At 39.0% G+C, this 13908-nt stretch overlaps 1 pseudogene across 1 annotated transcript; it reads right to left on the bottom strand.

Annotated features, from left to right (window-relative positions):
- Positions 1–212: 212 nt before the first annotated feature.
- LOC116551941 lies at positions 213–3377 on the bottom strand (annotated as a pseudogene). The gene has a single exon (XR_004269135.1). The product of XR_004269135.1 is annotated as an oral-facial-digital syndrome 1 protein pseudogene (transcript).
- Between the last annotated feature and the right edge of the window lie 10531 nt (positions 3378–13908).

The following is a 13908-nucleotide window of genomic DNA, read 5'->3' as shown; positions in this document are numbered from 1 at the left end:
AAGCAGGGATAACAGGTTTGCATAAAACCTTTATTAGAGTAAGGAAATTCTGCTTCACTCCTAATTTTCTAAGAATTTTTGCTATGGGTGATTGTTGAATTTTATCAAATGCTTTTCTCCACATCCATTGAGTTTATAGAAAAAGCCAGTTTTTTTTTTTCCTTTATTCTGTTAATGCAGTCAATTTAGTTGAATTTTTTGGGGGGGTCTGATGATAGAGAATCATTTAAAAAGGAGTAAATGTTATGTAACTTCTCATGGTATGTAAGTTAGAAGCTGGGCAGCAAACATAGTTACCAACAGTCATCTGGTTCTTCATGAGAAGAGCCTGTTAAACATTCTACTTTGTCACTAGACTGCAATGTGTCCTCTAGGGAGTCTTCTTGGACCATCTTTTTTGATCTCTTATCTGCCAACTCCTGGTCTTGCTCCTGCTGGAGGATTTTCATGTATTTCTCTAAAGGATTTCCACTGTGAACAGATTTGTCTTTCATTTCTTGATTACTCATTTCTAATTCATTTTCCATTTCAATCTTCAGTGATTCTTCAATCATCCTCCTTTCCTGATACAGTTTTTCTAGTTCTCTTCGTTCCCTCTCTAAAATTTCTTGTAGGTTACTCTGCCTTCTTTCTTCTCTCTGCCCTCGTTCTTTCACTTGCTGTTCCCATATTTTTTCTTCTTCCTTTTGTTCTTCAATTTGTTCCTGATGTACACTTGGGTGCTGGTATGAGAGGGGCACAGCAGCTGCAGCAGTGCCCACATGAGGCATATCCCTGGCAGGAAAGAGCCCATCCATTTCAAACTGCCTTGGCACGTTCCTTGCATATTCAAAAGACGATTTCGATTCCTCCTTATCCTTAAAAACTAGCTCGTCCACATCTGAAAATTCACTTTTGTCTTGAAGTTCAGTTTGTCTTTGGTAAAGACCCACTTTCTGCTCCGGAGGGCTGGAGAAGGGAGGGATTGAGGGGCTGTGCCTAGACTCAGTGGGTGATGGCGGGGGCATTCTGTCAGGACAACGACCGGGGGAAACAACGTGTGATCTGCCCATACCTTCCAGATACATTTCACTTTCAAGGCTTCTTTTTGCTTTTGGAAGGGGTGTGGAGAAGAGGCATCTGGGGGAAGTGCGCCAGCATAGCCTCGAGGCTGCACTGCCTGTCAGTGCTTCCAAGAGATCATTCCTTTCTTCTTTAAGTGTGCCCACTTGAGGCTGCTCAGAGACAACTCTGTCCTCTGCAAAAATGTGTCTTTCTGGGGAACTGGAAGTAATATTTTTCAAGGCTTCCGGCAAGTGCAGAGATGGTGGGCTCTTTGCTGGTAGCAGGCTTTTGGCAGGGTTTTTAATGGCTCTCTGATGGTAACTTCTAAAAGCTGTTTCCAAGTGTTCGGCCTCTTGCTGAAGCTCTTTGACCCTTGCCTTAGTATTGGCTACAAACTCAAGGTCAGAATCAGGGGAACTACCCTCCACCCCTGCATTTGGATAATTTGTGATCCTTGATTCAACCATACCTGCTAGAACTTTTTCCTGTTTAAAAGGATTGTTCAATAAATCCCCGCTTATCTCTCCATTGCGAGGCACCGTGTTGCCATTTATTAATCCATTGACAGAACGATCGATCACAGACTGCTCTGGATTGCAGTACACTGCATTCTCTAGGGCTGTCTGAGTTTGCTTCAGTTGCAATTTTAAATCAGCAACTTGAATAGTTAACCTCTTTACAGAAGCTTTGTAACCTAGTATCTGGGCCTTCAGCTGTGTAGAATGCTCAATTTCATCTTGTAGTTGTTTGTGCAGAGCTTTCCTGTGGCGTTCAAACTTCTCATGCTCAACTACCATAGCCTTTTCTGCTTTCCATAGTTCTTTCTGAAAGACTGCAAGTTCAGGAGCTGGCTGAGATAGGCGGTTTAGGAGACTCAAGTTTTCATTTCTACTCTCCTCCAGTTGTTGTTTAAGTAATTTATTTTGTGCCAGAAGCTCCAGTTTCTCTTCTTTTAGTAGTGAATAATCACTCGTCTCTTTAACCTTTTCATTTAGCATATGGTTTTGTTTTGTTATTGCCAAAAACTGGGCTTTGACAGACTCTAACTCAAGCTCAAGTTCTTTCATACGATTTACAGATTGATTGAGTTCCTCTTTTTTTGAACTAATAGCTATGAGCTCCTCTTGCAAATGAACAGCTTTTTCTTTATTCTTCCTTTCATCTTCAATGAGCTGATTAGTTCTAATGATGTAGTCATCCTTTAGTTCAAGCTGATACTTTAAAAGTTCATTCTTGAGCTTTTGGTCGTAGGTCTCCTCGAAACTCTTTATATTCTGCTCCCGTCTCCTGAGTGCGTCAGTCATGGTTTTATGTTTTTCTTCCTGGAGCTTCTGGTTCAATTCAAAAGCTTCAACTCTTTGCTTCAGCTCTGCTTCTCTTCCTCTTAGTAAATCTATATCTTTTAGTAAAAGTTGCCGTTGAGCATAAATTTCTTTTGTTTCAATCTCTTGGTGCTTTTGAATTCTCTCAAGGGTACTCTTTTCCCGAAGAATGAGGGCTTCAGATTTTGCTTGACAAGCTTTCTCAAAATCATTCTGGAATATGGCTAATTCCCTCTCATACTTTTTTTTCTCTTCCATTTTAATTTTTGCTATCTCAGTATCTTTAAAAAACTTCAACTTTTGACCCATTTCTGCCTGAAGTTGCTCTTCTATTTCTCTCTTATATTCATTTAGCTTTATTTCTAAAGACTCAAATTTGATACACTGAGGGTAAGCATCTGCAAATTGATCATCAATAAGCTGAAGCTTCTCAGCCAGAAAATCTCTGCTAAATGTTGAACTTGTCTGAGTTTCCATATTACAACTCTCTTTAGCTTGATGATATTCTGCCAATTCTTTTAAAAAATGCATAAGAAAACCTTTATGGTTTTCTTTATCAGATCCTGAAACCAGTGATTTGTAGAGACTGGAAGTAGGGTTGATTTTAATGAGTTGTAATAGATCCCGCATAGTAAATACCTTTTCTTTTGCTAAACCACTTTCCGGAAAGAAAACAGAAAGTGAATATTCATAGCCACATCTTTGTAAGTGATCTGCCACTAAAGAGTTAGAGGCGCCTATTAAGAGAGAGCTCCCTTCCACTGAAATGGACCGAGGTTGCAGTTCTCCACTCAATACAGGATGCATCAACTCATGAATTAGCTGGTTTCGAAGTTGTGTCTTGAGTGTGTCCAGTATACCCCGATCCTTAAATGTCTGGTATAGCTTTTTGCGCAGTTCATCTTGGCTCAACACATCAGCCACATGGAGCATGTTTGACTGAGCCATCATTAGGCATCAGCTTCCTCTGGAGCCCGCCTCGCTCGCCCAGCAGTGGCCTGGGTTTAGCGCCCAACCGTGGGCTGTAGGGCCAAGATGAGGGGGAATCCTTCCCGCAGAGCCCTGCCTCTGTCTAGGGGGGTCGGGAGGAACAAGGGTGCTGAACACTCTCTACCTCTCACTACCAACTATGTTTTACAGCAAACATGCAAGCTATCTTTCTTCGCGGTTCTGAGGCATGAGTGAGGACCGTGACCCAGGCACATTTCAAAGGCGTCTGGAGGGCGGGGATCCAGAGACTAGGGACTGAAAGCGGCGAGGCAGGACCACCTCACATCCCATCCTGCAACTCCTAGAGACCTGCTAAGTACAGCCTTCCTGGTCTGGAGAGCTATGGCGCATGCGCTCCGTTGCCTGGCACCGGCCGGAAGTGTCACCTACGTCTCGCCTAGTTGACTTTTTAAAAATTAAATCATCCTTGTACTTACAGAATAAACTTGACTTGTTCATTATGTATTATCTTTTTATGACTCACTGGATTTATCTAATATTTTGCTTATACTTTTTACATCTATGTAAATGAAATTAGCTTATAATTGTTCTTTTTGTAGCATTCTTGACAAGTTTTGACATGAAAATTACACTGACCTGCAAGATGGGAATGTTACATCTTCTATTATCTGAAATAATTTGTATTATATTATCATTACCTATTCCTTAAATTATTGGTAGAATTGAATTCACTAGTCAAGCCACCCACGCCTGGAGTCCTGAATACCATTTTTAAAAATAGGTACTACAACTACTTAAATTTTCTGTTTATTCGTGTGTCAATTTTGGTAAAGTTGTATTTTCAAGAACTCAGTCCCTTTCATCAAAACTTCAAATATACTGGTTTAAAGTTGTTTGCAATATCTTGTTATGACCTACTTAATGTCTGCAGGTATATCTGTAGTAATACCCTTTTTTTAGTTCTTGACATTATTTATGCCTTCTTTTTCCTCGATCATTCTTTCCAAATAATTGTCTTTTAAAGCATTATGTTTTTATTTTATTGATTTCTTTAGTATGTTTGTGTCTCTTTCATTTTGTTCATTATTTCCTCTTCATTGTTTAATTTGCTGCTGATGTGGCCATCCTGGATGTAGGATGGACTCCACCCAAAATCTAGTTCAAATATTGAGACTGCTGATGCCACAAACATACCAAGAAGGTAGGAAAATATTTATTACTTACTTACTTGAGGTCTCTAGGGAAAGCAGGGCAGGCCTTTCAAGCAGGTTCCATATGTACGAGAATGGCTAAAGGAGACTGGCTTGCAATTTTTTTGATGATTAGAAGGTAGAGTTAGGGGCTGGGCATGGTGGCTCATGCCTGTAACCACCACTTTGAGTGGCCATGGTGGGTGGATCACGAGATCAGGAGTTCAAGACCATCCTGGCCAACATGGCGAAACCCTGTCTATACTAAAAATACAAAAATTAGCTGGGCGTGGTGGTGGATGTCTGTAATCCCGGCTACTCAGGAGGCTGAGGCAGGAGAATCGCTTGAACCTGGGAGGCAGAGATTGCAGTGAGCTGAGATGGCACCACTGCACTCCAGCCTGGGCAACTGAGCAAGACTCCATCTCAAAAAAAAAAAAAAAAAAAAGGTAAGTGGAGCTAGGATAAGAGTTACTACATGTGGGAAGGGGTTTGTGTGCCAGTACTAAAGACAAGAAAATGCAGACTTTCTTATCACCTTTCCCAGAAGAGGAAGAAAGAGAAGTGAGGCTTAAAGGTTGTCAATAATCTCACTTCAAGAAATAGACTGAGACTACTGCAGTTCACCTCTAATGTTTGACTGAAATATGCCATGTTTCATTTCATTGAATATGATCTTGTTTATGTAAGTCATTATGGAACTCTATGAGGCCTGCGAGGAGAATAAAAGTTCTGTTGAATGCTTTATTCAAGAGCTTAGCTTTATATATTTTGAGATGTGAAATGAGTGCCTTGATAAGGAATTGTATTGTGGCTTTAGTATGTGCAGAGATATATGTGGCCTCGATTTATATTTGAGTATCTGTGAGGTAAGAGATTCCCAGCATTATTTACCCCAAAGAGGGTACCTTTGAATAAAGAATTTTGGTGCCATTGGCCATACCAGACAGCTAGATGATTGGCAATGGTCCAAGAGTGTATAAAACTGCACAGGTGAGTCATACTGTTGGCCAGGGCAACCAGGGCTATGATGACTGCCTGAGATTAGGCCAATTGTGCTGACTCTTGGATCCAATCTTTTATCAAGTACATCTGATTAAGGGATGAAAAGCAACAATTCTCCAGCAAGTTCCATCATATGTGATGGTGATGATGTCATCCACAAATGTATGAATTCTCATTGCTGTTCACTGAGTTGGTCCCAAGGGTTCCCCAGGTAACCAAAGGCTTTGGAAGAAAGATGACCTCCTCTAGTACTGTGGCATCTGGCAATGAATCGAAGATAGAGGAGGCCATTACTGCCTACAACTCTGATATTCCAGAAGCCTGCCTGGATTTGGTTCTGTTCTGTAGCAAGGAGGCTTTAGTAGTTGTGCTGAGCTTGAAGGATGCTACTTAATGACCAAAAAATAATGGGAAGCTGGGTATAAAGGGTCACAGGCTCAGGGCCTATGAGAGAGAGCCTTTGTTTCTGATATGTGGCCAGTAATTGCCACTGTAATCGTAGCTAGCACAGCATGAAGAAGAGCAGTTTTTTGCATCAGAAGCCCATGATCAACTTATGACTATAATGGGAAGTCCAGAGTTTCTAGGAGGAATGAGAAGAAGTTGCTAAAGCCTTTCTAATAAGGAAGTTTCTTGGGGACACTAACAGGAAGGATCGTTTTATTGTAACTTAGATTCTTGGGTCTTTTGTTAGAGGGGACACCATTCAAAGGTGGGCCAATTTGCAAGTAATAGCATAAGTAGGCTTAAATAAAATTTGTAAACAAGGATGATATAGTTTGTATGTTTGTCCCCTCCAAATCTCACGTTGAAATGTCACCTCCAATGTTTAAGGTGGGCCTACTGGTAGGTGTTTTGGTCATGGGGGTAGATCCCTCATGAATGTCTTGGTACTGTCCCTTTTGTAATGAGTGAGTCCCGCTCTATGAGTTTCCATGAGAGCTGGTTGTTTAGAAGAGCTTGGCATCTCTCTCTTGCTCCCTCTCTTGCCATGTGATGCTCCTGCTCTCCCTTCACTTTCTGCCATGAGTAAAACCTTTGAGGCCTCACAAGAAGCTAGGCAGATGCTGGTACCATGCTTGTACATCCTGCAGATCTGCGAGCCAAATATACCTATTTTCTTTATAAATTACTCAGCCTCAGCTATTCCCTTATAACAATGCCAAATGGACTAATACGAGGATGATGTTGCCTCCAGAACCCAAAAATACCTAAAGATTGTTGGGCTTGAATGTTGTAGGTGCTGAGATTATCAATAACTTTTTCTTCATAGTGTCAGAATAGAGCAGCTCTCAGTTTGGCAAATAATTTTCAGGACTTTAGCTGAGGTAGCTGGCCTAGCTCTGTGGGGCAATGGCCTGTCCTCTTTTCATCAATTCTTTTGTGAATAATTGTGAATAATTTTGTGAATAATTGTATGTCCTAAATTAATATATCAAGTATATCTCCTTGGAGGAAGATGTCATCAATGTAATGTCATACCTGTGTTCCTGTATGCAGCAGTTAAGATTTTGTCTGCACTTAAAGAGAGCCAAATCAAGAACGAACTGCCATTCACAATTGCTACAAAGAGAATAAAGTATCTAGGAATACAACTGACAAGGGATGTGAAGGACCTCTTCAAGGAGAACTACAAACCACTCCTCAAGGAAATAAGAGAGGACACAAACAGATGAAGAAAACATTCCATGCTCATGGTTAGGAAGAATCAATATCATGAAAATGGCCATACTGTCCAAAGTAATTTATAGATTCAATGCTATCCCCATCAAGCTACCTATGGCCCTCTTCACAGAACTGGAAAAAACCACCTTAAACTTTATATGGAACCAAAAGAGAGCCTGCATAGCCAAGACAATTCTAAGGAAAAAGAACAAAGTTGTTGACCCAGCAATCCCATTACTGGGTATATATCCAAAGGATTATAAATTGTTCTAATATAAGGACACATGCACACAAATGTACACTGCAGCACTATGTACAACAGCAAAGACTTGGAACCAACCCAAATGCCCATCGATGATAGACTGGACAGGGAAAATGCGGCACATATACACCATGGAATACTATGCAGCCATAAAAAATGATGAGTTTGTGTCCTTTGTAGGGACATGGATGAACCTGGAAACCATCATTCTCAGCAAACTGACACAAGAAGAGAAAATCAAATACCGCGTGTTCTCACCCATAGGTAGGTGCTGAACAATGAGAACACATGGACACAGGGAGAGGAGCATCACACACTGGGGTCTGGCAGGGGAAATAGGGGAGGGACAGTGAGGGGTGGGGAGTTGGGGAGAGATAGCCTGGGGAGAAATGACAGATATAGGTGATGGGGAGGAAGGCAGCAAATCACACTGCCATGTGTGTACCCATGCAACAATCTTGCATGTTTTTCACATGTACCCCAAAACCTAAACTACAATTTTAAAAAAAGAATAACAAAGCTGCAGGCATCATGCTACCTGACTTCAAACTATACTACAAGGCTATAGTAATCAAACAGCATGGTACTGGTACCAAAACAGAGATATAGACCAATGGAACAGAACAGCGGCATCAGAGGCAACACCACACATCTACAACCATGTGATATTTGACAAATCTGACAAAAACAAGCAATGGGGAAATGATTCCCTGTTTAATAAATGGTTTTGGGAAAACTGGCTAGCCATGTGCAGAAAGCAAAAACTGGACCCCTTTCTGACACCTTACACTAAAATTAACTCCAGATGGATTAAAAACTTAAACATAAGGCCTAACACCATAAAAACCCTAGAAGAAAACCTAGGCAATACCATTCAGGACATAGGTATAGGAAAGGAATTCATGACTAAAACACCAAAAGCATTGGCAACAAAAGCCAAAATAGACAAATGGGATCGAATTAAACTCCAGAGCTTCTGTACAGCAAAAGAAACAATCATTAAAGTGAATAGGCAACCAACAGAATGGGAAAAAATTTTTGCAATCTACCCATCTGACAAAGGGCTAATATCCAGAATCTACAAAGAACTAAAACAGATTTACAGGAAAAAACAAACAAACCCATTCAAAAGTGGGCAGAGGACATGAACAGACACTTTTCAAAAGAAGACATTTATGAGGCTAACAAACATATGAAAGCATGCTCATCATCACTGGTCATTAGAGAAACGTTAATCAAAACCACATTGAGATACCATCTCACTCCAGTTAGAATGGTGATCATTAAAAAACCTGGAGACAACAAATGCTGGAGAGGATGTAGAGAAACAGGAACACTTTTACACCATTGGTGGGAGTGTAAATTAGTTCAACCATTGTGGAAGACAGTGTGGTGATTCCTCTAGGACCTAGAAATAGAAATTCCATTTGACCCAGCAATCCCATTACTGGGTATATATCCAAAGGATTATAAATCATTCTATTATAAAGACATATGCACACATATGTTCATTGCAGCACTGTTTACAATAGCAAAGACCTGAAACCAACCCAAAGGCCCACTGATGATAGACTGGACAAGGAAAATGTGGCACATATACACCATGGAATACTATGCAGCTGTGAAAAAGGATGAGTGTTATTTGTAGGGACATGGATGAATCTGGAAACCATCATTCTCAGCAAACTGACACAAGAACAGAAAAACACCACATGTTCTCACTCATAGGTGCATGTTGAACAATAAGAACACATGGACACAGGGAGGGGAGCATCACACACTGGGGTATGTTGGGGGGCCTAGGGGAGGGACAGTGAGGGGTAGGGAGGTTGGGGAGGGATACCATGGGGAGAAATGCCAGATATAGGTAATGGGAGGGTGGAGGCAGCAAACCACATTGCCATGTATGTACCTATGCAACAATCCTGCATGTTTTGCACATGTAGCCCAGAATCTAAAGTACAATAAAATATATATAAAAAATAAAAAAATAAAAGATTTTGTCTGCAAAGTTTGTGTGTGATGGCAGTGTCCCTTCAGAGATAAAGGCAAACTGGCTGAGAGGCTGTTAAAATAGGCATGGTGCAGAATATATTAGCAAAATGTATAGTAGTAAAATATTTATCAACTGCTGATTGAATGGAGTCAGTAACTTCAGTAACATTGGGTAGGAGGCCTTAATGGATGGGACTACCGTATTAAGTTTGCAGGAATCTACTGTGAGGCATCATGCATTCTTTCCAAGTTTAAGAACAGGACAAATTGGACTATTAAGTGGAGAAATGGGATAATCACCCCTTCCTTAACTAGATCTCATGTCACAAGTTTCAATCTTTGAAGGCCCTATTTTAATTTACATTGGACTGTATTAACTATTTTAGCTGAGAGGATGGACTATGGGTCCTATTTTGTCAAAGCAATTCATAAATGCCAAAGATTTCTTTTAATTCATTATTTATTGGGTCAGAGCATCCATGCCCATTAAAATGAGAATTTTAGGGCGATGGGTGCTATGACCATGGAGAATTTGAGTAGAACAATGGCTCCTATGGTTAAGGTGAAACATATGTATATGTCCTTTATTTTATATTTAGGAGCTCTCCTAAATTTAGTTTAAATTTAAATTTAAATTTAGTGAGATTGGTATAAATTATAAATGTAAGTTGAGCCCCAGTATTGACGTAAGGCCATGAAAGTTTGTCAATTTGTACATTTCAGCAGATGTTAAAGTTAATTCAGAACCTATGTTGCAGAGGCGTAGAAACAACCAGGCCCCTTTTAATCTTTTTTGTTGCATAAATTCTGTTAGTAAATTTTGTCCAGTTGGGTCAAATTGTAGACCTCTTTCAGTTTTTTGTTTCTTCCCCTTGCATCTGGCTTTTTTTTTTCCTTTTTTAAAACTTCATACAAATTTGTATTAATTCCAGCTAGCTGAATGAATGACATATTCCAATGAGGTCATTATGTTAATATACATGGATTAATATTCAATATAAGGCCCTCCTCTTTTTTAACTTTGAAAATGCTTCTTTTATGAGACAAATCTAGCATTTTTTAGTGTAAATTTGAGTTTTTTAAAAATAGTTTTTATTTTTTAAATAGGCAGATATTTATATTTTTATTGTATATAACATGACATTTTGAAGTATATATACACTTTGAAATGGTCAAATTTAGCTAATTAAGAATAGTCATCATTTTTCTGGTAAGAACATGTAACACCTACTCTTTTTACATTTCTCAAGAATACAACATATCATTAACTGCTATACAATAGATCTCCTGAAATTTATTTTTTCTATCTAACTGTAATTAGATATCCCTTCACCAACATCTCTCCATTCACCCCTGCCCACTAACTACTTAGCATCTGGTAACCATCATCATAGTCTCCACTTCTATGAGGCTGATTTTTTTAGATTCTACACATGAGTAACTAGCCTCTCTTCTTTACTCTTTTTTCTTACTTTTTGGCATCCTCCTTCCTCTTTTTGTTATTTATATATTCCGAGGGAGATCTCTCTACCATGTTTATGGTATTATACATTTCTCCCTCCTTAAATCAGTATTGTCAGAGATAGGGTCTTCCTGGCAATGGAACTATGGCAATAAAACTAACTGCTTTTTAGAATTGTGAACATCAGCAATACAAATCTTCAAATAATGGTGTCCCTACAAATAGTGACTGCCTTTCCTCTATACAAGTGCCCGTCAATGGGGCCATATATCATACAGGGTGGAGTCTTTCCCAAGAGAGCTACAGAATGAAGGCCAATGCCCAGTTGAGACATCCAAGCAATTGGTTGGTCACAAGGTAAGAATGCTTCCTTCAAGTCTAGTGTGACTCATGGCTTATATCGGAATTGAGACAAATGATTCAAGCCAAGATGCACAGATAGGTTCAGGCAGAGACACTCGACACAGTGATATGTTAAGGAGGGCGCCAGGCCTGTCCTCCCTCCCTAAATCCCAATTAAATACTAAAAAAAAGCACCACAAAATCTGACTTAGGCCCTTAGGCCAGTTAAGTCAGTAACAGAGGCTCAATAAGACCCATCAAATGTAGTACAAAGCAGCACAGTTCAAAGAGCCAGCTAGCAAGCTGGCAACAGCTCAAAGAGCATAGTTGCTATCAGGTGGCAAAGCCTATTAATAAGCTAAAACAAGATAAGAGAGACCCCTAGTCATTGTCTAAACACCATGCTTTCTGTGCTGTTGTGACCATTCCACACAGTCAGGATGAACTCTTACCCAAAGTTTGACTTGAATGTTGAGACTGATGATACTAAATACATACCAAGAGGGCATGAAAAGAATTATTACATAATAAGGCTTTCTTGGAGAACATGAAAGACCTTCCAGGCTGGTCAAAAAATGGCTTGAGAAACCAGGAAAAAAGACTGGCTTGGAATTTTTATGGTAGTTAGATGGTGGGGCTGGGATAAGGGTTCCCAAACATGCAGGAAGGGGCTTATGTGGCAATAAAGAAGGGCACAGCTAGGTCTTCTTATTACTTGCTGACATGTGGGACAGAAGAGAAAGAGAGGTGAGGCTTAACAGCTGTCAGCAATCAAACATCAAAAAATGTAGTGAGCTCTTTTCTAGCTCCATATGAATTTTAGAATAGTCTTTTTCTATATCTGTGACAAATGACATTGGCAGAGTGATAGAAATAGCATTTAAAATCTGTAGATTGCTTTGGATGGCAAGGCCATTTTAATGATATTGATTCTTCCAATCCATGAACATGTGTCAATTATGATTTCTTTCTGCAGTATTTTGTAATTCTCCTTGTAGTGATCTTTCACTTCCTTGGTTAGCTGTATTCCTAGGTCTTTTTTTTTTTCTATTGTGAATGGGATTATGGTCTTGATTTGGTTCTCAGCTTGACAGCATATTAAGAGTATATTGGTGTATATAGATATGCTACTGATTCTTTTACATTAATTTTGTATCCTGAAACCTTACTCATTTATCAGTTCTAAGAAATCCTAAGCAAAAATAACAAAGCAGGAGACATCATGTTACCTGAATTCAAACTATACTACCAGGCTACACTACCCAAAACATCATAGTCCTTGTACAAAACAGATACACAGACCAATTAAAAAGAATAGAGAATCCAGAAATAGAGATACACACCTACAGTTAACTGATCTTCTACTAAGTTGACAAAAATAAGAAATGGGGAAAGCATTCTCCATTTAATAAATGGTGCTGGGGTAGATGTATATATGCAGGAGAATGAAACTGGACACCTATCACCATATACAAAAATTAACTCATTATGGATTAAAAACTTAAATGTAAGGCCTAAAACTGTTAAAATCCTACAAGAAAACTTAGGAAATATCCTTCTGGACATTGGCCTTGGCAAAGAATTTACGAGTAAGTCCTCAAAAGCAATCAAGACAAAAACAAAAATTGACATGTGGGACTTAATTAAACTAAAGAACTTCTGGACAGCCAAAGAAACTATCAACAGAATAAACAGACAACCTACAGAATGGGAGAAAATATTCACAAACAACTTTGAGTCTGACAAAGGACTAACATCCAGAGCCTTTAAGGAATGTAAACAGTTGAACAAGCAAAAAACAATCACATAAAAAGTGAGCGAAAGACATAAACAGACACTTCTCAAAAGAAGACAGACAAGCAGCAAACCTATTTAAAGATGTTCGGCATCACAAATCATCAGAGAAATGAATGCGATTCACAGCCACAATGAGATGCCATCTTACACCAGCCAGAATGGTTATTATTAAAAAGTCAAAAAGTAACAGACATTGGCAATGCTGCAGAGAAAAGGGAATGCTTCTACAGTATTGGTGTAAATGTAAATTAGTTCAGCCATTGTGGAAAGCAGTTTAGGAATTTCTCAAAGAACTGAAAATGAACTACAATTTCAGCCAGCAATCCCATTACCAGGTATATATCTAAAGAAAAATAAATTGTTCTACCAAAAAGACATGCATTTGTATAGTCATCACAGCATCATTCACAATAGCAAAGACATGGAGTCAACCTAGGTGTCCATCATCAATGGACTGGATAAAGAAAAGGTGGTACATATACATCATGGAATACCATGTAGCCGTAACAAAATAAAATCATGTCCTTTGGAGAAACATGGATGCAGCTGGAGGCCAAGATATACAAAATTGTACGCCAAAACAGTCTCAATTAATTTTAAAGGATTCAAATAGAAAATATGTTTTCTGACCAAATAGAACTAAATTAGTCATTTCTAGAAAATCTTCAAATGTTAGAAAACTAAAAACCATATTTCTGAGTAACCGATGCATCAAAGAAGAAATTGAAAGATAAGAATGTGTTTTGAACTGAATAAAATAAAAATGCGAGTCAATATTTATGGGATACATTTAAAGCAGTACTTAGAAATTTATAGCAATAATGTATGTAATAAAAAAGAAATATCTTAAATTGTTTACCTCAGCCTCCACCT

This window comes from Sapajus apella, unplaced genomic scaffold, assembly GCF_009761245.1.
Source record: "Sapajus apella isolate SASKATOON/1434 unplaced genomic scaffold, GSC_monkey_1.0 scaffold10, whole genome shotgun sequence".
Taxonomy (NCBI): Eukaryota; Metazoa; Chordata; class Mammalia; order Primates; family Cebidae; genus Sapajus; species Sapajus apella.
Note: the sequence above shows the minus strand (reverse complement) of the source record. Positions and strands in the feature narration are given on the sequence as shown.